Source organism: Chiloscyllium punctatum, chromosome 5 (assembly GCF_047496795.1).
Source record: "Chiloscyllium punctatum isolate Juve2018m chromosome 5, sChiPun1.3, whole genome shotgun sequence".
NCBI lineage: Eukaryota > Metazoa > Chordata > Chondrichthyes > Orectolobiformes > Hemiscylliidae > Chiloscyllium > Chiloscyllium punctatum.
The window spans coordinates 124,141,631-124,168,452 of record NC_092743.1 but is presented as its reverse complement, the minus strand read 5'-3'; positions in this window follow the sequence as shown (position 1 = coordinate 124,168,452).

Below are 26,822 nucleotides of genomic sequence, written 5' to 3'. Positions count from 1 at the left end.
ATGTTGTGGTAGGGCAGATCAGGACAGGACTTATACAGGCTCCTGGGGACCCTGTAAGGTCCTGGGGAGTGTTGCCTAATTAAGATACCTTGGAGTGCAGGTGGTTCATAGTTCCTTGGAAGTGGAATCACAAGTAGACCAGGTAGTGAAGAAGACATTTGGTACACTTATCTTTATTGCTCAGTACATTCAATGTAGGAGTTGGGAGATCATATTGTGTCTGTACAGGACGTTATTCAGGACTCTTTTGGAAGACTGCATTAAATTCTAGTCTCCCTGCTATAGAAAAAATGCTATTAATATTAAAAAGTTTAAAAAAGATTTACAAGGATGTTGCCAAAGTTGGAGGCTTTGAGCTTTCGGGAGAGGCTGAATCAGCTGAGGCTATTTTCCCTGGAGCATTGGAAGCTGAGGAGTCACCTTGCAGAGGTTTATTAAATCATGAGGGGCATGATAGCATGAATAGTCAAAGTCTTTTCCCTGCAGATGGGGGACTCCAGAACCAGAAGGCACAGGTCTGAGGTGAGAGGGGAAGGATTTAAAAGGGATCTAACGGCAACTTCTTCGTGTGTGTACGGAATGAGTTGCCAGAGGAAGTGGTAGAGGTTGGAACAATTACAAAATTTAAAAGGCATCTAGATGAGTATATGAATACAAAGGGTTTATCTGGTAATGGGCCAAATGCTGGCAAATGGGACTAGATTAATTTTGATTATCTGGTCGGCATGGATAAGGTGGACTGAGGAATCTGTTCCATACTGTACATCTCTGTTACTCTATGACTCTACCCAACAATGCACACAATCAGTCAGCCTTCATCATAAGTTAGTAATTCATGTTCTTTCTCATGCCATTGGATAAATACAGTTTGATTACAATAAATAGTATTTTCTTAATGAAAATATAAAATGCATGTGAATGTTCTTTTAATGCAAATTGGACAGTTTTGTAAAATTGGGCCATTTCATTGTAATCAAAATATTCACATTTTTAATGACTCCATACCAATGTTTGACTACCAGGCCACTAGTTCAGTGTGTTGTGACGTAGGACAGTTAAGAGTCAACCACTGGAGATCTGGAGATCTGAGGTCATATGCAGCCCAGACTAGGAAAGGGTGGCAGGTGCAACTTTTCAGAGGACATGAGTGGATGAGATGACATTAGCCATTTTTATACCAATTGGTGGTGGTTGACATAAGGAAAGGTTTTCGTTCCAGACTTTTACTGAAATCCTCATTTGCCATAATGCCATTCAAACCCATGTTCCCAGGTCATTTCCATGGAATTCTGGATTATTAATCTAGTGACATTACAATAATATCACCACGTCCCCCTGCACTGGTGCTGCAGGATTGTCCTGAGGCTGAGCCGTGCACACACACACACAAACATACAAGATTTCTAACCAGGCGTTTTGAATAACTAGCACTAGTCTTTGTGCATAACCAATAACAGACACCATACTTCTACCTGAAATAAAATATTTAACAATTCATGAATAGTACAGTAGCTTTAACAGAGCTAAGTTAAACTACAAGGTTACCTAATTAATGTCTATGATTAAAACACAATCTTCTTTATTTCTGGACCCCTAGTATCACAAAGACAGACAGATGGAGGAAAAATCAATCAAAAAACAAATATACGAGATGTGACTAGCTAGTTCAATTAATCTTTCTTTTTTTATAGATACCCCACACAGTGTGGAAACAGGTTATTTGGCCCAACAAGTTCATACCAACCCTCCAAACGATCATCCCACCCAAACCCATTCCCCCACTTCTCATGGTTAACATACTTAACCTACACGTCCCTATGCACTATTGGCAATTTAGCATAGCCAATCCAACTAAACCGCAGATCTTTGGACTGTAAGAGGAAACCAGAGCACTCGATGGATACCCATGCAAACATAAGTTTAATATGCAAACTCCACACAGACAATCACCTGAGGTTGGAATCAAACTCAGGTCCCTGGCACTGTGAGGCAGCAGTGCTAACCACTGAGTCACTGTACCTCCACCTGATTCCTTAATCCATAATCTCATTACCATATGAGACGTATCTTTCTTCTGGTGCATACAGATAGCTTCCAGTAGGCTCCAAGGAGAGTCTACTTCTTAGAACCAAGGCTCTATTCTCTCAGCTTTCAATAAGTTGATAATGAAACCAGGAAGCAATAAAAACTCTGTACTGGAGCTTTTGCAGACACGATCCTCGAACCCATTGCCAGGTCATTACCCTGGGATTCTGGATTATTAATCTAGTGACATTACAATGATATCACCACGTCCCCCTGCACTGGTGCTGCAGCTCCATCCTGAGGCTGAGATGATGGGCTTTCAGTGAAACAAACAAACACGCACATGATTTCTAACCAGACCTTTTGAATAACCAGCAAAAACCCATGCAGTGTCCTCTCCCTGCCAGGCTGGTCCTCTCCCATCTATTTAAGTATAAGGCCTCTCCCAAACCAAAATGTCTACAGAGAATTCTTTGAACAAGAATTATCATGCAATTGATTTCCAGTTATGGCCTCATAAGTAAACAACAGTTCCTTTATTCTGCTCTTTATTTTTAAAAATAAACTGTTGCTCTCACACCAAAGGTTACCCTTAGCACACCTTTCACAGCTGCAAACCAAAAATGATTTCAAATCTTAAAAGTCAGCTAGGGTTCTAACATCATAATGTTTCAGATTGGATTGATCCTACTTTTGTGTACATGATATATATGGGCAATTTTATACATTGTCAGGTAGATGCATGTGCTTTGTTAGTCCTGGAGTATAATTCGGTGTCCATAGCCTGTGAAGTATCTGGTGTAGCAAACAATGAATCCATGATGTCCTTGCTGAGTTAATTATAGTTTGTGGAAAGGAGCTAAGCATTCATAACGGTCTAATAAACCTTGCAAAACTGTCAACAAACAGTTATTGTAACTCCTAGAATAGTTTGTTTTTCAACACTCAGTGATGCAGGTAGTCAATGTTATTTTTAATTTTTAAAAGACTGGTAATTCAAATAATTTGGCATCATTCCAGTTAGATGGTCCTTATCTACCCTTTAAGAGCATTTATAGCCACTTCAGAAGTTTGTGTAACCTACAATATGGGTTAAAGCCCTTGCAGCATCAAAGGTGAGGTCCATTTGGACTCAAGGTTGATTTCAAATTGTCCTGTTGAGATAACGTTTCTCCCATGTGAGAGGCACATCCTATGTCACTTCCTTTCCACTACCTCTAACCATCTTTGGGATTTCTGAAGTCCCCTAACTGCAGCCAGGATGCATTTGACATTTTTAAATGACCACGGAAGCTCCTGCTGAGAAAATCTGGGATTTACTGCTTCCATAAAAAAAGCTGAAGCACTCAATACTTTATGAATATGATTACATAAACCATTTTTTTTCTGAAAATATATTTCAACTAAAATATTGACGCTTCAAAATTTGCTTTTAGTGTTAACCAACCTTCATCAATAAATGAGGTTGTAATAAAACAAACGTTTAGAAAAGGTTGAAAGTCTTTATTAAAGTAAATAAAAAGAGAAATGGGAAGGATTGCTAGAAAGAAGCTATGAGCTGTTAAACCCAAGTAAAACTATTGCTGTCAATTCCCAATAACTCCTTTAAATCTGTTACATATATTAAGTTTTAACAAAAGCAGAACTGTGCATGGTCGGACTCTTTGAATGATTAACATCCTGTTAAATAAATGTTAAATAGTTTATGGTCGATTAAATCATATCTTTATAAACTTTGGTCTTGAGACTTTGTGAGGTCAATTTATGGGATTATCCTGTTTCAAAGGATTTATTTTTGACATCAGATTCTGCATTTGTTTTGAATTTGTTGACTTCCCTTTAGTCTCATTTATTAAAGAATAAATCATAGTAATCTGACCAAGAATTTAATAGTTCTGCCCATGACTGCTTAGTAATTCATTACAGTTGTCAAATTCAGAGTTGCTAATGGATAAAATTAACCCATGGCAACAGTTGTGCAAATCACAGTATTTAATACATGAAACAGCCACCAATGAACTATTACTTTTTCCAAAGGCTGGCATTTAAAATTTGGGAGGATGTAATGAAATTTATCTTTGAACCATAAAGGATCAAAACTCAGTCAAAAACTCTGACAAATAATCATCCTATCCCTTAACTGTACCACTGTAAAGCCCCAATGCAAGAACTTCAATACAAACAGATGCAAGGAAGAAACCCATACTAACTCTCAGTATTATTTGTAACATGCTGATTGACAGTCATATTACTTGTATGTAAATTTGAAATGAGATTAGAATGTAGTAGGAGAGAATTGGATTATACATTTGCAGTCAATATAACCATAAGTAATGTAAAGACAAGCAATTTGATGTCTATCTTTTTTGTGCTGTTGCTTTTGAGAATATATATGCAGCTATTCATTTGAATAAGATGCTAGACCTGTGCTATACCGAGAAGGAAAACTGCTGAGGACTTCATTCTACTCAGGGATACAGGAAGGTGGACACCTGTCTGATCATCCCAGACCAGGAGAAGGCCTTTGACTGGATATTGCATGTGTACAGAATGACGGCACTCTCCAAATTAGGTTTTGGGATGGGAATCCACAATTGGATCTGACTGCTGTTCAGAATCATCAGTAGTGCAAATCTGAGTCCTTGGGTGGGAATCAGAAAGCTTCCTGATCAATATGAAGACAAGCAGCTCTGCAGCACCTCCCCTATCTTGTTTGTGTGTAGCCCAGAGTGTTTTGCCATGTTCGTCAGGAAGAATTAGGGCTTCAGAAGGGTGATTATCAGAGGGAGCAGTAGCCTGCAGAGCAAGGTCAAACCAGCTTGGTCAGGGTAACCTTAAGGAGGAGTTTGTTGAGTGTATCTGCAATAGTTTTCTTGAACATTATGTAATGGAACCAACAAGGGAACAAGCTATCCTAGATCTGGTCCTGTGTAATTAGACAGGAATAATTAATGACTTCATAGTTAGGAATCCTTTTGGAAGGAGCGATCACAGTATGGTTGAATTTAGAATATAAATGGAGAGTGTGAAGATAAAATTCAATACCAGGGTCCTGTGCTTAAACAAGGGAGACTACAATAGGATGAGGGAGGAGTTGGCTAAGTAAACTGGAACCAAAGAGTTTATGGTGGGACAGTTGACGAGCAGTGGAGGACTTTCAAACCAATATTTCAAACTGCTCAGCAAAAGTATATTCCAGTGAAAAGGAAGGACTGTAAGAAAAGGGGTAATCTGCCATGAGTGTCTAAAGGAAATAAGGGAGGCTAACAACTTGAAAGAGAAGGCAGACAAAGTGGCCAAGAACTGCAGGAAACTAGAAGATCGGGAAAACTTTAAAGGTCAACAGAAAGCCACAAATAGAGCTATAAAGAAAAGTAAGCTAGAACATGAGAAAAAAAAGCTAACACAGAACATAAAGATGGATAGCAAAATGATTCCATAAATATATAAAACAAGAAAAAGTAGCATAAGTAAATATTATTCCTTGAGAGGATGAGAGGGGGCATTTAGTCAAAGGATAAGATGAAATGGCCAAGGCATTGAATAGGTATGTGCATGTCCGTCTTCATAGTGGAGGACTCAAATAGCATGCCCAGTAATTCACAAAGAGATGAGGGTAGGTGAGGACCTGGAAACAATCATTATCATGGAAAAGGGAGTGTTGGGCAAGATAATACAGCTAAGGATAGACAAGTCTTCTGGCCCTGATGGAATGCATCCCAGGATATGAAAATAGATGGCGGGAGAAATACCAAGTGCACTTATGGTAATTTTCCAAAATTCACTGGACTCTGACGTTGATGTATATTTTGTTCCACAAATCCGGATGACACAAGTTTCAGTACAACGATAGATGCCTTATTATTGGATAGCCGGTGACAGATTCTCAATGTCCCCAAAAGTAGTTGTACATCTACTTGTGGTGGCACTTCTCCATGAATCTCTGCTCTACATACAAAAGGCAGTACTTTTTGTAGGAATAATACAAAAGGCCTATAAGTCACATAGTTGATTGTTGTTACATTGTTTAAGATGGGCATTTATAATTATAACAAGTGAATGGATATTTTCACTGGTGGGTGAAACTAGGACAAGAGGACATTGATTATCGTATTCTTCATGATCATGTATTGATGGGAAGAGATTAAAACAGAAGGGTTTGGCCTTTTCTCAATGGGGGATTCACATACCTATGCTAATACAGAGGGGAAGCAAGATAATGGAATCAGGAGACAGTTTAACAGGGTTGTGGTCAAGACTATTGATCTTGTCTGGGGACGACAAATACCTTTGCCTGAGGCTACAGAGGCATCCACATGTGTGGCTCCAATGGATTCCTTCTCTAAGATTCAGTCAGCCTCCTCCCTACTGAAATATTCTGTCTATTCTGTAAGAGGACAGGCATGCAACTGATACTGCAGTGAGTCTTTTTGGTAGTGGAATATTTAACCCTTGAGTCCCCAGTATGCCTTGAAAGAGAAGTAAAACATGGAACTGATCCCTTTGTGGCTTTTTAACTTCATTATTGGGGCAGTTCTAGCAGATTGGAAAACAGCAAATGTGACCCTATTGTTTAAAAGGGATAGCTGACAAAGGTGGGGAATTATAGTCTGGTTAGCTTAATTTCTGTAGTGGGGAATATGCTGAGTCTGTTATCAAGGAAGAAAAAGTAAGGCATCTGGATAGAAATTATCATCCATTTTGATAGGAGTAGCAGTAAAACGCACTATTACTTAAATGGTAAAAAAAGTTGTAGCATGCTGCTATGAAGGGGGACCTGGGTGTTCTTGTGCATGAATTGTTGAAGGTTGGTCTGCAGGTACAACAGGTAATTAGGGAGGCAAATGGAATTTTGTCCTTCACTACTCATGGGATTAAGTTTAAAAGCAGGGAGGCTATGTTGCAGTTGTGTATGGTGCTGGTGAGGCCCCACCTGGGGGGAGTACTGCCTGCAGTTTTGTTCTCATTACATGAGAAAGGATGTACTGGCACTGGAGGGGGTGCAGAAGAGGTTCACTGGGTTGATTCCGGAGTTGAGAGGTTGGCGTATGAGGAGAGACTGAGTAGGCTAGGATTATATTTATTGGAATTGAGAAGAATGAGGGGGGAATGTTAGAGAAACATATAATACTATGAAGGGAATTGATAAGATAGACGTAGAGAGGATATTTCCACTGGTGGGTGAAACTAGGACAAGAGGGCATAGCCTCAAGGTTAGGGGGAGCAGATTTAGGACTGAAGTGAGAGGGTTGTGAATCTATGGAATTCCCTGTCCAGTACAGTAGTTAACATTACTTCAGTAAATGTTTTTAAAGCTAAGATAGTTTGTTTTTTATCCATAAAGAAATTAAGGGTTACAGTGAGAGGGTGGGCAATTGGAGCTGAGGCCATGAAAAGATCAGCCATGATCTTATTGAATGGCGGAACAGGCTCGAAGCGCCAGATGGCCTACTCCTGCTCCTGGTTCTTATGTTCTTATGTTCTGCTTAAACCCACTGTTGGTGTACAGACCCATGTGGTCAGATTGAACTGGCTTCAGGAGCCAAGGAAAATTGAGGCAAGAATGAGGCCTTACTCTTTGAAACTGGGCCGACCGATCCTAGATTTTCTTCATTGTCCGGTCAGATTACATGATATGGTTCAGGAGCAACTGGGGAGTACGCTAAAACTTGGGAGGAATGATGACACTATCAGTTAGCTTGTCTATCTTGACCAGAGACCACTCAGATTTGATGATTCACCACAACTGGATCTTACTCTAAACTATTCACAAGAAATATGCAGGACTAGTGCTTGAGTTATTGACTCCAAGTGTAAGGTCAACTAACATTACTCCTCCTTAAAAATCTCACGTCATTTTTGCCCTACCTACTGAATTTGCCATCTGACCAGATGACAGGTCCTAACTATCTGAAAGCTAAAATGTGGAATTGGAAAGTTGGAATGGGGCTTGGGGGTGGGGGGTGAGTATATGGTGGCCAGGAAGTAATGAGAAATTCCACATTCACTCTATTTGCAGATGCAAGTCACAGCACAGTTTCAAATGAGGAGCGAGTGCAAAAGTGTGAACGTACTGTCATTTTTGATGGCCAAGGGGTGGCTTGTGACATTGGGTCTTTGACAGTGATTCCCATGAATCATTTGATCCATCTCCTGGAAATCACTGAAATATTGCATGTTTCTGATCAACTACTGACTTGTTAATTTCTGCCCTGTTGAGAGTCATGTTCTCCTGCAAGAGAGAGAGCGCAATACCATAACTGAGTGTTAGTGTGATTAACTGGCTCAGCGGCATAATTATAGGCTTCTGGGAGTGTGTGAGGCCTGCATATTTTTGTTATAATTAGTAGATGCAACATAAGGATGTTAGGCTTAAGCCTTGTGTATTTTGGACTTCTGTTAGGTAGGTTATGAGGCATGACGCATTGAATATTGTGGGAGGACGATGTTGAAATGGGTTCTGAGATGCTATGTGGTTTGCCATCCTCTTTGTCCCTCAATGCTCCATTACAAGCATCCAACAAACTTCAGTGCATTACTAGAACATTATTGTACAGGGAAGGCTGCTTGGAGAATATGGTTTCTTCACAAGGTTATTTGACGTTCAAGTGCAGAGAAGGTACAGCAGTGTAGTAGAGCCTCCACAGTGCTGAAAAATGTCGAAAGCTTGGAGTGTCCAAGAGGTCAGTTTGTGCAAGATCATGTTTCTGCATGTGTTGGAAGACAAACATCAGCACAGAGGTTATTGGAGCTCTGGGTGCTGCCTTTACTGTCCATTGTCCCCTTAGATACCTGTAGCTTCCCCTCAGCTAGCTGTTGGGAGCCTTCTTTAGCTGAAATCCTCCACATATGCTTTAGGGATTTCATGCCATCAGAAAATTGTTCAAAGGCACCACTAAGGGCAGCTAACCAGACCTTTCATTATGAAAGTAGGCTGCCCATGATTTTTCTGCATCTCTCCCCCTACCCCCACCCCCACCCCCACCCCCCCAACATCTCTGACTCCAAATGGTTATGAGCAATTTTTATCATCAGCATCTATACATGTGTGGAATTGAACCAAGGCCCCTTGCACTGTGAAGCAGCAGTACTAACCACTGAGCCACTGTGCTGGTCACTTCATGCCAATACAGATGGAACTGTCAGCTGTTAAAAGCTGTGAAAATATATCATAGGGCCATTCTTTAAGAATAGAAAATTGTAATACAGGAATTGAATGGAGAAATATTGGGCTGATAGGTGATTTTATAAAGACATATGATAGAAAACAATGAACAAAATTTGAGAGAGTGAGTCAAAGGTTTAAAACGTTAAAAGCCAAATTTAGGATTAATATCAATAAATAAATTTTCACGTGAAGATTGGTCAATGCATGAGAGGGACTGTTATTGAAAGTAATGCATGCAAAAGAGTTTGGAATTAAAAGTAGGCAGTTTGAATCAATAGTGAAAATAGAATCATAGAATCCTTACACAGTGTAGAAAGAGGAAATACTTTGCAACCTTTTGATGTACAGAAATGGGCTGAATTCCACATGTATCATCAACTTGTAATCTCATGAAACAACTGCTTTAATTCCAGATAAGTTGTTTCCCAGCCAGCAAGTATCCTTGAATGACTAATCATTCACCAGGGGCATACTCTGAATATCTAATGTTGATCCTTTTAAAGCAAGGTTTACCATAATTGGCAATGTATTTTTTTGGATGCCCATGATGAAATATTTTGCGATCATTGCATAACATTTGCCCCTTTGCTTTTATCTAACACATTGTCAGCTTCCAGTTCTGATCAATTGTATTTGCAAAATATATCAACAATGTTGAAAAAAAGATTCTGACTATATCTACTGAATGTCTCATCAATACAACTATGTCAGTCATCATATAATGACAGACACTAATCTTTCATCTAAGCGAAAGAAATCTCCAGCTTTGCTCAAAATGGCATACATATTATAAATGTACACTAATGAGGTGAGTAAGTTGAGGTAATCTAACTCTTATTTTTCCTTTACATTGTTTTAACACAGGAAATAAATGTAAGGCACTTTGGTTTATTGTAGTGACATGTGTTAGGAGATGAACCAAATTTACAAACACATTCCAATTTGTGAAACATTCATTTGCCCAAAGTTTTATTGCATCTCATGTTTTGGCTTGCCATTTCTATTTGAAAGTAAGATTTCATTTTGCCAATTGTAAATAACATTGTGAACATGAACATAAAATGTGCAAAGAGTTTCACATCTTTGGAGAACTGATTTTGACATTTTTAAGAAAATCATCCAAAATCATTTCATTGATTCAAATAAATAGAAGATACAGAAATTTGATAGGTCTAATGGTTGTTTCCATATCATAACATTCCATAATTCTAAGACAGAAAACTGCAGTTGGATGATAATTATACTGGAACAGTTCTGTGCAATCATTCAGAAGAGAAAGTAAATGGAGTGTCAGAAAATTGCTGATTATTTCTTGACAGCATGTGCCAAGTTGAGAAAAGAAGGAGGATTTTAATCAAGGGAATAGAAAACTGAATTAAAAGGGGGAATCAAAATGAGACACACAGAGAGGGAAAGGGAGAGGGAGAGGGTGGGACAGAGTTAGAGAGGGAGAGAGAGAGAAAGAGACAGATAAACAAAGACAGAGACAGAGACAGATAAAGACAGAGAGACACACACAGAGAGAGATTACAGTATGGAACCCAAGTTGAAGCAAAAGGGTACAAATTCAACTTTTCATTTGGATGTAAATACTATTATCATTGCTCAGTTGCGCATTACATAAATTTAGCAATTTTTGTTATCATAGCAGTGAAGGTTGAGCATTTTTATCATATAGAGCAAGTGAGATATGCTCCACAATAAGCCAAGCAGTTTACTAGTAAACTTGAGGGTTTCAAAATGTTTTAAATAATATATTTGTGGCAACATGTTATGGTTAGTGTTTTTTTGTTGTTATGCTGGTTGCTTTCCAACTCTTGGGAAAGCATTGTCCTAAATGAATTCTTTCTCATCAGGCCAAATATGATTTCCAGTATGACAAGCAGTAACTTGTAAAAAAAATTTTCCTATAAAGAAAATCTGGGTATTGCCACATTGTTTAACAATTGTTGCTCACCATTAATTGCCCATAGAATGGTGGTGAGTATCCATCTTGAGCCGTTGGTTTAGGTACACGTACAGTCTAGTTAGGAAGGAAGATCCATCATCCTACTCTTGGGAAATAAGGCAGGTCAGGTGACTGAGGTGTCAGTGGGGGAGCACTTTGGGGCCAGTGACCATAATTCTATTCGTTTTAAAATAGTGATGGAAAAGGATAGACCAGATCTAAAAGTTGAAGTTCTAAATTGTAGAAAGGCCAATTTTGATGGCATTAGGCAAGAACTTTCAAAAGCTGATTGGAGGCAGGTAAAGGGACAGCTGGAAAATGGGAAGCCTTCAGAAATGAGATAACAAGAATCCAGAGAAAGTATATTCCTGTCAGGGTGAAAGGAAAGGCTGGTAGGTATAGGGAATGCTGGATGACTAAAGAAATTGAGGGTTTGGTTTAGAAAAAGAAGGAAGCATATGTAAGGTATAGACAGGATAGATCGAGTCAATGCTTAGAAGAGGATAAAGGCAGGAGGAGTTACTTAAGAGGCAAATCAGGAGGGCAAAACGGGGACATGAGATAGCTTTGGCAAATAGAATTAAGGAGAATCCAAAGGATTATTAAAAATATATTAAGGACAAAAGGGTAACTAGGGAGAGAATAGGGGCCCTCAAAGATCAGGAAGGCGGCCTTTGTGTGGAGCCACAAAAAATGAGGGAGATACTAAATGAATATTTTGCATCAGTATTTACTATGGAAAAGGATATGGAAGACATAGACTGTAGGGAAATAGATGGTGACATCTTGCAAAATGTCCAGATTACAGAGGAGTGAGTGCTAGATGTCTTGAAACAATTAAATGTGGATAAATCCCCAGGACCTGATCAGGTGTACCTGAGAACTCTGTGGGAAACTAGAGAGGTGATTGCTGGGCTTCTTGCTGAGATATCATCGATAGTCACAGGTGAGGTGCCGGAAGACTGGAGGTTGGCAAATGTGGTGCCACTGTTTAAGAAGGGTGGTAAAGACAAGTCAGGGAACTATAGGCTGGTGAGCCTGACTCAGTAGTGGGCAAGTTGTTGGAGGGAATCCTGAGGGACAAGATGTACATGCATTTGGAAAGGCAAGGACTGATTAGGGATAGTCAACATGGGAAATCACATCTCACAAACTTGATTGAGTTTTTTGAAGAAGTAACAAAGAAGATTGAGGAGGGCAGAGCAGTAGATGTGATCTATATGGACTTCAGTAAGGTGTTCGACAAGGTTCCCCATGGGAGGCTGATTAGCAAGGTTAGATCTCATGGAATACAAGGAGAACTATCCATTTGGATACAGAACTGGCCTAAAGGTAGAAGATAGAGGGTGGTGGTGGAGGGTTGTTTTTCAGACTGGAGGCCTGTGACCAGTGGAGTGCCACAAGGATCGGTGCTGGGTCCTCTACTTTTTGTCATTTGCATAAATGATTTGGATGCGAGCATAAGAGGTACAGTTAGTAAGTTTGCAGATGACACCAAAATTGGAGGTATAGTGGACAGCGAAGAGGGTTACCTCAGATTACAGCAGGATCTGGGCCAGATGGGCCAATGAGCTGAGAAGGGGCAGATGGAGTTTAATTCAGATAAATGCGAGATGCTGCATTTTGGGAAAGCAAATTTTAGCAGGACTTATACACTTAATGGTAAGGTCTTAGGGAGTGTTGCTGAACAAAGAGACCTTGGAGTGCAGGTTCATAGCTCCTTGAAGGTGGAGTCGCAGGTAGATAGGATAGTGAAGAAGGCGTTTGGTATGCTTTCCTTTATTGGTCAGAGTATTGAGTACAGGAGTTGGGAGGTCATATTGCGGATGTACGGGACATTGGTTAGGCCACTGTTGGAATATTGTTTACAATTCTGGTCTCCTTCCTATCGGAAAGATGTTGTGAAACTTGAAAGGGGTCAGAAAAGATTTACAAAGATGTTGCCAGGGTTGGAGGATTTGAGCTATAGGGAGAGGCTGAACAGTCTGGAGCTGTTTTCCCTGGAGCGTCGGAGGCTGAGGGGTGACCTTATAGAGGTTTACAAAATTATGAGGGGCCTGGATAGGATACATAGACAAAGTCTTTTCCCTAGGGTTGGGGAGCCTAGAGCTAGATGGCGTAGGTTTAGGGTGAGAGGGGAAAGATATAAAAGAGACCTAAGGGGCAACTTTTTCTCGCAGAGGGTGGTACGTGTATGGAATGAGCTGCCAGAGGATATAGTGGAGGCTGGTACAATTGCAACAGTTAAGAGGCATTTGGATGGGTATATGAATAGGAAGGGTTTGGAGGGATATGGGCCAGGTGCTGGCAGGTGGGACTAGATTGGGTTGGAATATCTGGTCGGCATGGACAGTTTGGACTGAAAGGTCTGTTTCCATGCTGTACATCTCTATGACTCTGTGACTGTATTAATAATGGAGGGAGTGAACGTTTAAGTTGGCACATGGAATGCCAAACAAAATGGGCTGCTTTGTGCTGGATGGTGTCAAGCTTCTGGTATATTGTTCGAAGTGAACTCATCCAAACAAGTGGGACTATTCCATCATACTCCTCACTTTTGCATTGATAGATGATGGTCAGGTTTTAAGCAGCCAGAGGGTGAATAAGAGAGTCAGAATTCCCAGCCTCTGACCTGGTCTTGTTGCCACTGTATTTATATGGCTGGTTCAGTTCAGTTTCCGGTTAATGTTAACCCTCAGGATGTTTGTAATGTGGAATCAACAATGTTAAAGCCATTGAATATCAAAAGACAGGTGATTCGATACTGCCCTGTTGAAGATGGTCTTTATCTGGGATTGTATATCGCAGGTCTTTCTGCTGATATGGACATGAGTGTCTTCAGTATTTGAGTACTGCTGAATAGTGCTGAACATTGTTTCCTGTTTCTTGCACGTCATCCTCACTTCTAGCCTTGTGATGAAGATAGGTAGTTGATCAATCAGCTGAGATCTTTAGACCTGGGACACTCCCCTAGAGGAACTCCTATAGAGATTCCCAGGATAGAGATGATTGACGTCCAACACCTACGATCTTCTTTTTTGCACAGTTCAATTCAAAACAGTGGAGAACTTTCAACCTGATTCCTATTGATTCCAATTTTGCTCATGCTCTTTGATGCTACATCTACTCAAATGTGCTTTGATGCCAAGAGTAAGCATTCACATCTCACCTCGTGTAGTCAGCTCTTTTATGTATGTATGCATGCCTCAACACTATAATGAGGTAAGGAGCTGAAATGCCTTGCTGAAACCCAAACTGAACATTAGTGAGCATGTTATTGCTGAGTGAGCGCTGCTTGCTAGCACTGTCAAGGATCACTTACATATCTTGCAGATGATTAGAGGAGACTGAAAGGGCAGGAATTAATTATTTTGGATTTATCCTGGTATTTGTGTGCAGATAATACCTGGGAAATTTTCCACATTTTTGGATTGATGCCATGTATCTGAGTGGAGCTTGACAAGGCGTGCTTCTACAGTGTAGTATGAGTGATTAGTACTGTTGCCAGAATGTTGTCAGAATCAATAGACTTTGCATTGTTAAACTTGACCATTTCTTGATATCAAGTGGAGGAAATCCAGTTGGCTGAAGATGCCATCTGTGATGCTCAGCACCAGGAGGAAGAAGGGACACATCATTCACTCACTACCTCTGGCTGAAGATGGCTACAAATGCTTGATCTGCACTACTATGTTGGGCTCACCCAATACTGTGGATGGGGATTTTTGTCAACCTTCTCCTCCATTAGTTGTTTAAATTTCCACCGCTATTCATTGTCAACTGTGGTAGGAGCACAGATCCTGTATCTAATCTGTCGGTCATGGAATTGCTCAGCGCTATTGCATACTGCTTCTGCTGCTTGCTGTGCAGGTGGTTCTGTGTTGTAGTTTGACAAGCTTGATACCTCAAATCACAGGGATGCCTGATGCTGCTCCAGGCACATCAATACAGCCTTCATTTGAGCCAGGTTGATCCCCCAACTAAATGGTAAAGATAGAGTGGTAGATATGTCGGCCCATGAGGTTACTAATTGTGGTTGAATACAATTCTGCTGCAGCTGATATTGTGCAGTCCCTCATGGATACACTTTCAACTTGCTAGATCTATTCAAAATCTCTCCTTTACCATGATCATAGTGCTGTGCAACACAATGTAGCACATTGAGAAAGTGAAGGCTTATTATGAGTTTCACCAGACCAGTCAATATGTGGCCAGAAAATGAGTTCAACATTGAACTCAAGATGAGAGAATGCTGCCAAAGTTGAAAGGCCAGATGGAGGACTATGAAAATATTATTAGAGGCATATTATTAGAGACAGATTACTGGAGGCCTCTGGAACAGGCAGGACTTGAACCTCGTCCTCCTGGCTCAGAAACACCACTGCACCACAACAGCCTCTGTGGTGAAAAGGGTTCTTCAAAATGGAGGCACATTTCCCGCATACAAGTTATGCTGTGCTGGTCAGCTCTGTGTTAAACGTTGCCTAATATGGTTCAGGGGTCCCACTTTCATATGGCAGTCTTTCCTTATTTAACTGCAAAGGAATATAGTGAACTCATAAATGCTGTACTGATATTGTGTTGATGATCCGCAGTGAAATTGGTCTGACCTCTTCAGGGTGCATATGGGACAAAATTTATAGGAGAACCTGGGCTGTCACAAATATCAGCTCCTCTTCTTGGCCTCCTTGGTAGAGTCCAAGAAATGCAAAGCAACATCTTTGGTATCTCCATAGCCACATCCTGGAGCATTCTGGGAAGCAAACGAGTAGGTTTTGGGTGCAAACTTTCAATTCCAAAAATTTCTCCTGTACAAGCTTCACCATGCCTCAGATGAGTTAAAGGGTAAGGAGGTAAACCTGACAAAAAACTGGCATTGAATTAAGCAGGCACCAAGAGGGGTAGAAGCCCTTTCTCAGCATTGCCAGTCATTGCTACAACAGCAGAAAACCTCTCCAAGCAATTAACCTGGTTGTCATAAGTTTTGGGAACTTGGATGTGAACTGGAAAAGCCATAAAAGCCACATAAGGAATTGTGAGGGGCAGAAGTGGTTGTGGGAGTGGCCATGATGGGGGCGGAAGTGACATCATTAATCAGCGTGGAGGTGGCAGTTGTACCAGCCGCATGGCTAATGGCGTCTGAGCAGTTCCAGAGGCTGGGGGAATCTTCTGGAATGTTTGAGGAGCACTGGTTATGGAGGTGGGTAGATAAAAGTTTGTTGTACTTACAGTTTTTGATGTTTGAGATGGAGTTGAAATACTGTTTGTTGAGAGTAGGAATTCTCCTGAGGATGTAGTACAGAGTGGGTCCATTGCAATTCTGAGAGAGTGTGGCCCTCGCCCCTCACAATTCTTCATGCATCACACGTGACATCACTTCCGCCCCTCACATCATCGCTGATGTCATATGCTCAGTGACTTCCGCTACCCCTACTGCCATGTCTGCCACCACTTTTGCCCCCACCAATGCCACTCACCTGCATTCTGCTGATACACCCCCCCCCCCCCCCACATATCCCATTCCCAGACCCCAGAACCCTGAGGGGAACACCACCCCTGCTCATGATTCCACCCCCATTCCCCCCACCATCACACCCACTCCAGTTACTGTTTCCGCCCCCACTCCCAACTCCAGACCCACACCAGATCTCAGCTCCCAGCCCTGCCGAGTTTTCACCATCCCTCCAGACTTTCCCCTCACTGAGGACGAACGATCAGTCCTCAGCAAAGGACTCACCTTCATCCCCCTCCGTCCACGCATCAATGAATTTAATACACGACGTGACATCAAACACTTCTTCCGCCGCCTCCGCCTCCGAGCTTACTTTCACAATCAGGACTCCCGCCCACCCTCCGAGGACCCCTTCGCCCACCTCCAACACACTGCATCCACCTGGACACCACGCACTGGCCTATTACCTGCCCTCAACCTCTTCATTTCCAACTGCCGCTGGGACATTAACCACCTCAACCTGTCTACCCCCTCCCCCACTCCAACCTCTCACCCTCACAATGCGCAGCCCTCCAATCCCTCTGCTCCAATCCCAACCTCACCATCACGCCAGCAGATAAAGGGGGCGCAGTGGTAGTCTGGTGCACTGATCTCTACACCGCTGAAGCCAAACGCCAACTCGAGGACACCTCTTCCTACCGTCCCCTCGACCATGACCCCACCCCCCATCACCAAATCATCATCTCCCAGACCATACAGAACCTCATCACCTCAGGAGATCTCCCACCCACAGCTTCCAACCTCATATTCCGGGAACTCCGCACTGCACGGTTCTACCTCCTGCTCAAGATCCACAAACCTGACCACCCTGGCCGACCCATTGTCTCAGCATGTTTTTTTTTTAGATTAGATTGCTTACAGTGTGGAAACAGGCCCTTCGGCCCAACAAGTCCACACCGCCCCGCCGAAGCACAACCTACCCATACCCCTACATTTACCCCTTACCTAACACTACGGGCAATTTAGCATGGCCAATTCACCTGACCTTCACATCTTTGGAGTGTGGGAGGAAACCGGAGCACCCGGAGGAAACCCACGCAGACACAGGGAGAATGTGCAAACTCCACACAGACAGTTGCCCGAGGTGGGAATTGAACCTGGGTCTCTGGCGCTGTGAGGCAGCAGTGCTAACCACTGTGCCACCGTGCCGCCCTAAATGTTCCTACCCCACTGAACTCATCTCTACCTACCTCGACACTGTCCTATTCCCCCCTAGTCCAGGAACTCCCCACATATGTTCGAGATACTACCCACACCCTCCAACTTCTCCAAGACTTCCTTTTCCCCGGCCCCCAATGCCTCATCTTCACCATGGATATCCAATCCCTCTACACCTCCATCCGCCATGATCAGGGCATCCAAGCCCTACGTTTTTTTCCTCTCCCGGCATCCCCAACAGTACCCTTCCACCAACACTCTCATTCATTTGGCTGAACTGGTCCTCATCCTTAACAATTTCTCCTTCGAATCGTCTCACTTCCTCCAGACCGAAGGGGTAGCCAAGGCACAAGTATGGGCCCCAGCTATGCCTGTCTCTTTGTTGGCTACGTAGAACATTCGATCTTCCGTAATTACACCTGCACCACTCCCCACCTCTTCCTCCGCTACATTGATGACTGCATTGACGCCACCTCGTGCTCCCGCGAGGAGGTTGAGCAATTCATCAACTTCACCAACACATTCCACCCTGACCTTAAATTTACCTGGACCATCTCTGACACCTCCCTCCCCTTCCTGGACCTCACCATCTCCATTAATGACAACCGACTTGACACTGACATTTTTTACAAACCCACCGACTCCCACAGCTACCTGGATTACACCTCTTCCCACCCTACCTCTTGCAAAAATGCCATCCCGTATTCCCAATTCCACCGCCTCCGCCGTATCTGCTCCACCACAGAACACACCAGATGGTCTCCTTCTTTCGAGACCGCAATTTCCCTTCCCACATGGTTAAAGATGCCCTCCAACGCATCTCGTCCACATCCCACACCTCGGCCCTCAGACCCCACCCCTCCAACTGTAACAAGGACAGAACGCCCCTGGTGCTCACCTTCCACCCGACCAACCTTCGCATAAACCAAATCATTTGCCGACATTTCCGCCACCTCCAAAAAGACCCCACCACCAGGGATATATTTCCCTCCCCATCCCTTTCAGCCTTCCGCAAAGACCGTTCCCTCTGTGACTACCTGGTCAGGTCCACGTCCTCCTACAACCCACCGTCCAATCCTGGCACTTTCCCCTGCCACCGCAGGAACTGTAAAACCTGCGCCCACACCTCCTCCCTCACCTCCATCCAAGGCCCTAAAGGAGCCTTCCACATACATCAAAGTTTTACCTGCACATCTACTAATATCATTTATTGTATCCGTTGCTCCCGATGTGGTCTCCTCTACATTGGGGAGACTGGATGCCTCCTAGCAAAGTGCTTTAGGGAACATCTCCGGGACACCTGCACCAATCAGCCACACCGCCCTATGGCCCAACATTTCAACTCCCCCTCCCACTCTGTCGAGAACATGGAGGTCCTGGGCTTCCTTCACCGCTGCTCCCTCACCACCAGATGCCTGGAAGAAGAATGCCTCATCTTCCGCCTCAGAACACTCCAACCCCAGGGCATCAATGTGGACTTCAACAGTTTCCTCATTTCCCCTTCCCCCACCTCACCCTAGTTCTAAACTTCCAGCTCAGCACTGTCCCCATGACTTGTCCTACCTGCCTATCTTCTTTTCCACCTATTCACTCCAACCTCCCCCAGCCCCCGACCTATCACCTTCATCCCCTCCCCCACTCCCCCATTGTACTCTATGCTACTTTCCCCCCACCCCCACCCTCCTCTAGCTTATCTCTCCACGCTTCAGGCTCTCTGCCTTTATTCCTGATGAAGGGCTTTTGCCCGAAACGTCGATTTTACTGCTCCTCGGATTCTGCCTGAACTGCTGTGCTCTTCCAGCACCACTAATCCAGAGTAAGGAAGTAAATCTGACCAAAACAAAAATGGTATGGAGACTTCTCCACTCTTCTTGGAATATAAAAATATAAATATTGTATTATTTGAATTTATAAAAAATTAAGCTTCTTTTCATAAACAGCAATTTAAAGACCTAAAGATCGATTCATAATAGAGGACTTATGATCGTTAAGATTTGACATAATTCAAATATTGTAACTAAGATCTGCAATTGGTGAAAGTTTTGACAGAAGAATTTAATTTAAATTACTGCAGACCACAAAGTAACAATTTCTATTATACATTAATTAATGAAGGATTCACTTTTCCTTAAGTGCGTTTCCATTATATTATTTAAATAGTGGGCAAAGTTCTGTGTTTGAAAAAAAATCACATCTTACTAAATGTCGGGCATGTATAAGAATATTTTAGACATTTGTCTTGGTAAAGTTTATTTGCGAGCATTTAAAACATTGTTTCATACTTGCTCACACCACAAAGATAGCATGGCACCATATATGCACCAAAAACTTTATTCTCATTTATTACCCTATTGTATTAACATTTTACTACAATGCAAAGCATTTTTCCCTTCAAGATCATATTATATATGGTTGACTTGATGATTGTACAGCAGGAAACAAAAATTCAAACTTTTGTGATTTAATTACCTTTTAGACTTTGGTATGGCTCACAAATCAATTCGGATTTGGAAATACCTTGTAAAACAAAAGAATCGTAGTAGGTATTTTTTCTGATACATTCATTTCCAATCCTGATGGTTATTATGCAGTGCAAAATTGGAAGGTTTTAGGATGGTAATGGAAGAAAAAGAAAGCATGGATAGAATGATGAAGGAATGAAGGCTTGATGGAATTGGTTAAAAAGGCATTTATTTAATATAACTTCAAAAGCTATTCTTTGTGCTTAAAATGAAAAGTTGTTAGATTTGAATGAAAGAAAGGTGCTGTGAAATGAATTGGAAGTATTCAACAATATTGATTCTATTGAACAAGATTTTTAAAACCCATCTGTAGTTCCAGAGTTTTATCAAAATCAAGCTTCAATGGCTATGCTACCACACACAATTTTAGACTCCTGGTAGGAATTTTAGACTCCTGCTGTAACCTTGACAACTAAGCAAGAACTTTATCATTGAACATAATTAGTATTTTGAAAGTGATTTTCTTCAATGATAGATATTGAAATCACAACAGACAGATTTCAAGGAAATAGAATGCATCTGCCTTGAATGATAGTGAATTTATTAGATGTGAGTGTGCCTTTTAAACTGAGGAGAATAAGTTATAAACTAGACACTCACATTCAATCACTATAAGCAGGTCACTCGGTCAAGTTATTGTCAAAATGTATATGCATATTCTCAGATCTATCATACACATGGGCAGCTTTATGTAACTGTTCCAGAATTAGGAGTTTTAATTTGATTAAAGCCTTTGGTAAAAGAATAGCTTGCAATCCTGTCTTTAAAGAAGTACTTTTGCATAAAGGTACTAATTTGGCTGCAAATATTTCCAGGTCTCTGCTATTAATCATTCATTTTCAGTGCCAGAGAGGTTGGTTGATAATCATTAACACTCATCACATTCCAAGAGAGTGCTCAGGAGATAAAAATGGTAGTAATTGACTGATTGCGATGAGTTTTGTTCATATCTATTGCATAAAACATCTTAATCTGTGTAATTTATTTCAATAGTGAGACAGATAGCAAAAGGTCATTTTTGTGAAACTCGTGAAATTTAGACAGGAACCTTTGGGTATTTATATTTAAGCATAGATATAGCCTTCAAGTGAATTTGTTGCATTATTTGTGGATTATTCGTTACAAGTACCATTACCGTCAAAATGTGCCTAATGCTTTTTAACACATCTGAAATCCCGGATTGTCCAACATCTGCTATTTTAAGGCTCCATACAGAGATCAGTTAACATGTTTGGTGATGTGTTCATGAGCTTAGATCCAATGTTTGTTAAACTGAAAAGGAAGATTGAGAACTGACAGAGATTCATTTGGTGAACTGTTTGGGACAACATATCCAGTCCCTGGCTGGCTTGTGGTTGTATGTCACGAACCTGACATTTTGCAGATAGATTCAATCAGATGACAGCTTAATGGATAAATCTCTAGCTAGAATATGCAACCCTTAAATTGTGTATTGCATTTACTTCATGACATCAAATGTGAAGAATAAAAATAATCCAGAGAAATCAGTGACTCAGCTCTTGCAATGGACAATTGTATTCAATGGGAGCATTGGGTGAATCAAAGTTATTATCAGCCCAAAAACACCAGTCAATATTCTTTTGGAAATGCAGAAGAATGACTTTCAATAGTTTTTAAAATGAAATGAAGGTCTAAGTTGCTGGATCTCTATGTAAGTTACAATTATTACAATCTACTGGTGCAGCTTTTATAATGGACAATGTATTTTTAGAAAACTGCGTTCCATTTTCATAATGACTTTAAATGTCATACCAATTAACATGAGCACAATTTCATATGCTTTTTGACCAGCCAGCATGTTGCCTTGAATTTGCCATTATAAATATGGTTTTGGAGCTAGATCCATTATTTGTGAACAGAAGTTGGTCTTTAAAGTGCTTTCAGAAGAACAGTAGCTGCATTTGTAATTTTTCTGCACATTAAGATTAAATTAGTGTTTTCAAATTTAATTTAACCAGCTTCTTTCTGGAAGCTTTTAGGAACAGTGCTTAACTGGATGTATTGCAGATGTTTCAATTCCATGTTAGAATAATAAATATTTCAGCTGGGGTTCCATTACTTTTTAAATTTGCTTTGATTTTTTTTATTGTCACATGTATTTTGTTACAAAATACAGTGGAAAGTATTGCACAGTGTCACCTCTCTCCAGCTCAAAATGCAGAAAAATAAACCAAACCAAGGCAGAAAAAAGAAGGAATACAGAAAAGGTGTCTAACTTTACAGTCCTTCTGTTAAGTCTCCCGTCATGGGCCATCGAGCCTTCTTCACCATTGGAAAGAAAGTCCCAACACTTTGGCACATCTAGTCTCCAATGACGCCCTCGCCATGATGAGTCCTAGCTGGATCTTTCCAATGTAGATGCCATCCAGTACCACACTGGTCAAAGCTTGACTCCACCACCACCACAATTCCATTTCGGGTCAGCCTCACCAATGCCACCAGCTCTCGTATTGGGCTCAGACTTGCCTCTGCTGCTACCTCCTTGACCCTGCGCTGGGAACCCAACATCACCTCCATCACAGCAATCATGAGTCAGTGCAAGGACTGCTTCATCAATGCAGAAGCAGCTGGGGACACAAAGACACCTCCGAAACAGCTGCCACGAGACAATGCTACTGGGGCCCACTTGAGTCCAAGTCATGGCGCCCACTCGACACCAATACTGTCGCTACAACCAAGTTCTTCATCAAGAGGTAAGTAAAATAAAACAAGAACAAAGCGAAGAAAGAAACAAAATGACAAGAGGATGGAGCGGACAAGCCCCAGGCTGAGAAGCCCTACTCCACTGGCCATCCTACTGGAAGTGAATGATTTGTACACAAACTATGAAAAGGATTATATCAAATTATATCAAATTTGGTCTTCGTATACCCACTGTTACCTGCAAAACATCATCATTGCTGGTGCTCAGGCCTCTGAATCAGAAGATTATTAATTCTGTTATGGATTAGGCCAGACCACTCAAAACATTCTTAAGCAGGCAGCCTAAACTATAACTTTGCAATTTGGTTTTGTAAGTGTACACTGCAAATTACCCAGAATAAGTTGCGCGGTTGACTACCAGGTTAAAAACAGACAAAACTTTATTCACAAAATTACACCATGTAACACAAAAACAGTATAAAGGTGTAGGTTTGCCTGCTGAGCTGGAACGTTCATTTTCAGACATTTCATCACCATATTCCGGGAGCCACCAGATGAAGAGTATGGTGATGAAACATCTGAAAATGGACCTTCCAGCTCAGTGAGCAAACCTACATCCAGAACCTCAACCAGAGCTACAAATCTTCTCAAAACTTACTAACAGAATAAAGTGCCCCTACAGAACTCTGTCTTTCCAAACTAGACTTAATCATACTGTTCTGATTAAACACAACAATTTCAATAAGCAAACTCACTTACAAACCAGTATAAATGAATGGAACATATGCTTACAGGTTGAAGTTAGAAGTGTAGAGAGAGAGAGAGAGTTTGTTTCCACACAGCTCACTGTTGAACTCCCAACTAGTTCTGGATTGAACTGAACTGCTCAGCTAGAGAGCTGACCACACCCCTTTCATTATACAGGTCACTTCTAAAACATGATCACTTTGGCCTGAAGTCTCATCTGTTTATACATAAACAAAAAGGCTTCTCAATACTCTTTAATCTTTGTACCAAACCAGTCAAACTGGCACTGAGAGTGGTTTATTACCCCTCTGAAAAAGAAACAAGGATATAGGATCGTTGAGAAAAGGAACAGCTTTTATAAAGAAGAAACCAGCTTTGTGACAAATTACTTTGCATAAAGTGGCATGATTTGCTCAGCATTTACGAAACTAACCTTGAGTGAACACACTACCTTTGTTTTTGTGAAACTGAATGTTCAAGATTACAAGCACAAAAGGGAATGTTTGAATTGCAGTAAATGCTTGGAAATATCAGATAACCATAACATTTCTGAGGGAACAGAAATGTAAAGGTATAGTGTTTGCCAAGAAGGCCCAAAGACTAAATCTGGCAACCTGACATCTGTTTTAGTGATAGCAACTTTGAACTGTCATTGATACTAAGCAAAACCAATTGTCATGCTTTTCCATTGACATAAACCGTGCTTAAACGATTGCCTCAAAAACATTGCCACAACTTTGCTGTGTATTTTTAGCCAAGTCACTGCTGGCTCACAAATGACCATTGATGTTTGACCATTCAATTATAAATATCTCAACTTTACCAATTGAGCATGTGCCTACTCACCTTTCCTTTAAATGTAAATGATAGTACTTTTTCCTGAATCTTGCAATACATAAAAATCATCAATTGTCAGTGTCATGACAGTAACTATGACAATGCTGTTTGTGTTTACATTTCCAATCGAGAGCTTAATCTGTCAGATACTTCCTTTGAGATGTCACCAGTATCTTAGTTAAAAATTGAAACGTCTGAAGATGCAGAACGGTTTAATCGGCAACTGGAGTGGATTGTCAGGTATAATGGTTGTGATCAGGACAAATGATTTGTAAAGAAACATTTGAATAATGTTATTTGAAGGCCATAAAGTTAGTGTTCTGGAAGGATGAGAACTTATGGGAGAATATTCTTTTAACTCATTTGGCTGTCCCTTATGAAGCTAGACACACACACACACACACACACATACACACGGAGATTGATGAAGTCAGGTGGGAAGTGGCTCACTTGGAGCAGCAATGTATTGAAATAGCCAGTCTGTTTCTACGTTCCAGCATCTATGTTATGGTATGGAAGTTATCTTAGAAGAATGATGTTTCATAAAATCGAACATTATGTGACATGCAACTTAACAAATCTGTAGGTACGACGTTGGGATTTGTGTTGAGCGATGTACTTCCAAGCAACTGCTTAATTAGAGACCTGACACTTTGTAAAGAAATAAATTTGTTGAAAACATTTACCAGGGCGCTATGCGTGATGTTTATTTTTAAACCAATAAGAGGTCCATTTCCTGTGAAGTAATTCACTTACATGTGAGACAGCTGTTGAGTGCTAATTGATAACATCAGCTTTGTATTCTGATTTTAATGTTGTCTTAACCTCTGTAAAGTAGATGAAAAACTAAATGAAAAGTTAATAGGTGAGAAATTTTGTGGAGAAAATATACTCTTCATTTCAAGATGGCGCACTGGGCTAAGTCTTAATATTATTTTTTAATGTTGTTCTGAGTTATTTTGAAGAGTTTTTCTCCATGAGGCCTAACAGGTTTTGTCACCTCAGTAATCACCTATCATGGCCCTCTGACATGCTTCATGTATAATTTCCACCCCATCTAATAACCTCCCATTCATGGATCAATATGCCACTCCACAGAGGTGAGCTATGAAAACAAGGACAGTGCCGAGAAATGCAGCCTGCTCTAGTCCATGAGCTGGGTACATGTCCCTGAGTACTCACCGTGTTTGCAGCAGTGATATACTGATGGTTTTTGGTACAGCCTGACATGCAGCATTTTAATGCAGAAGTGTACTATAAATGGATTGGAGTTGTGGCCTGAGGTATGTGTCATCAGTGCCAGTGGAGTGTGCCTTGATATGCTGGTGCCCACTTTCCAATAGGGAGGTCATTCTGAGCAAGCAACAATTTACCAGCTGCTCACTTTGGTTTCTGAAATAAAGGTTAGTATACCGTCACCAAGTCACCCTTTATTTACATCAGCATTTTACATAGACTCTTGACCAGCTAGCTCAATGCCGGTCCCTAGAGTGAGGAGATTATCTGAGACTCCTGTTTATATATATTTTTTAATTTTATCAAACAGCCTAATCAATCAAACAATGAAACAATGCATATAACACAGACAGGTTCCTGCTGATATCCATCAGGCAGGCTCCCTGATTAGCCCAGGTAATTGCCCCAATCAGGGATTTTATACTCAATAAGATCCACCTTGCCAATCTGATTCCAGTCATTAGTTTCCTTGTCATGTTTTCCCAATTAATCTCTTGTTTGGCAAGGTTAAGGAGAGAGGCTGAATATCACTGAGGCAAGTGATGGAGTTAACAAGGTGTTTAACAAGCAGTAATCCCCGTTGTTTGGCATCTCAACACCGCTTGAAAGATGTGCAGATTGCTCCCGATGTGGAGAAGGACTCACTGTACTTGTTATTCGAGTCTTCCACGTATCTTGCCGTAACCCACTTCACTCAGACTTTCCCTTATAATTTCCCAAAGTGGCATAGTTTTAGTAATTCTGCAGTACTCAAACTACAGAGTTGAAAATGCCATCTGTCATTCTCAGAACATAAATCCTTCAGCTATTGAATTCTCTTGCACTTTTTTGGAGTTATTTAATACTTTTTTTTACATTTATGAGCACCCTTCCTGAATTCAAGGAAAAATCTGCCCACTGTTTGGAGTCATACCTAGCACAAAGGAAGTCGGTTGTTCATGTTGAGTTCACAAGTTCTCCAGTCTTCTTCCATTCCATACAGAGGTGCAAGAGACATTAAAATCA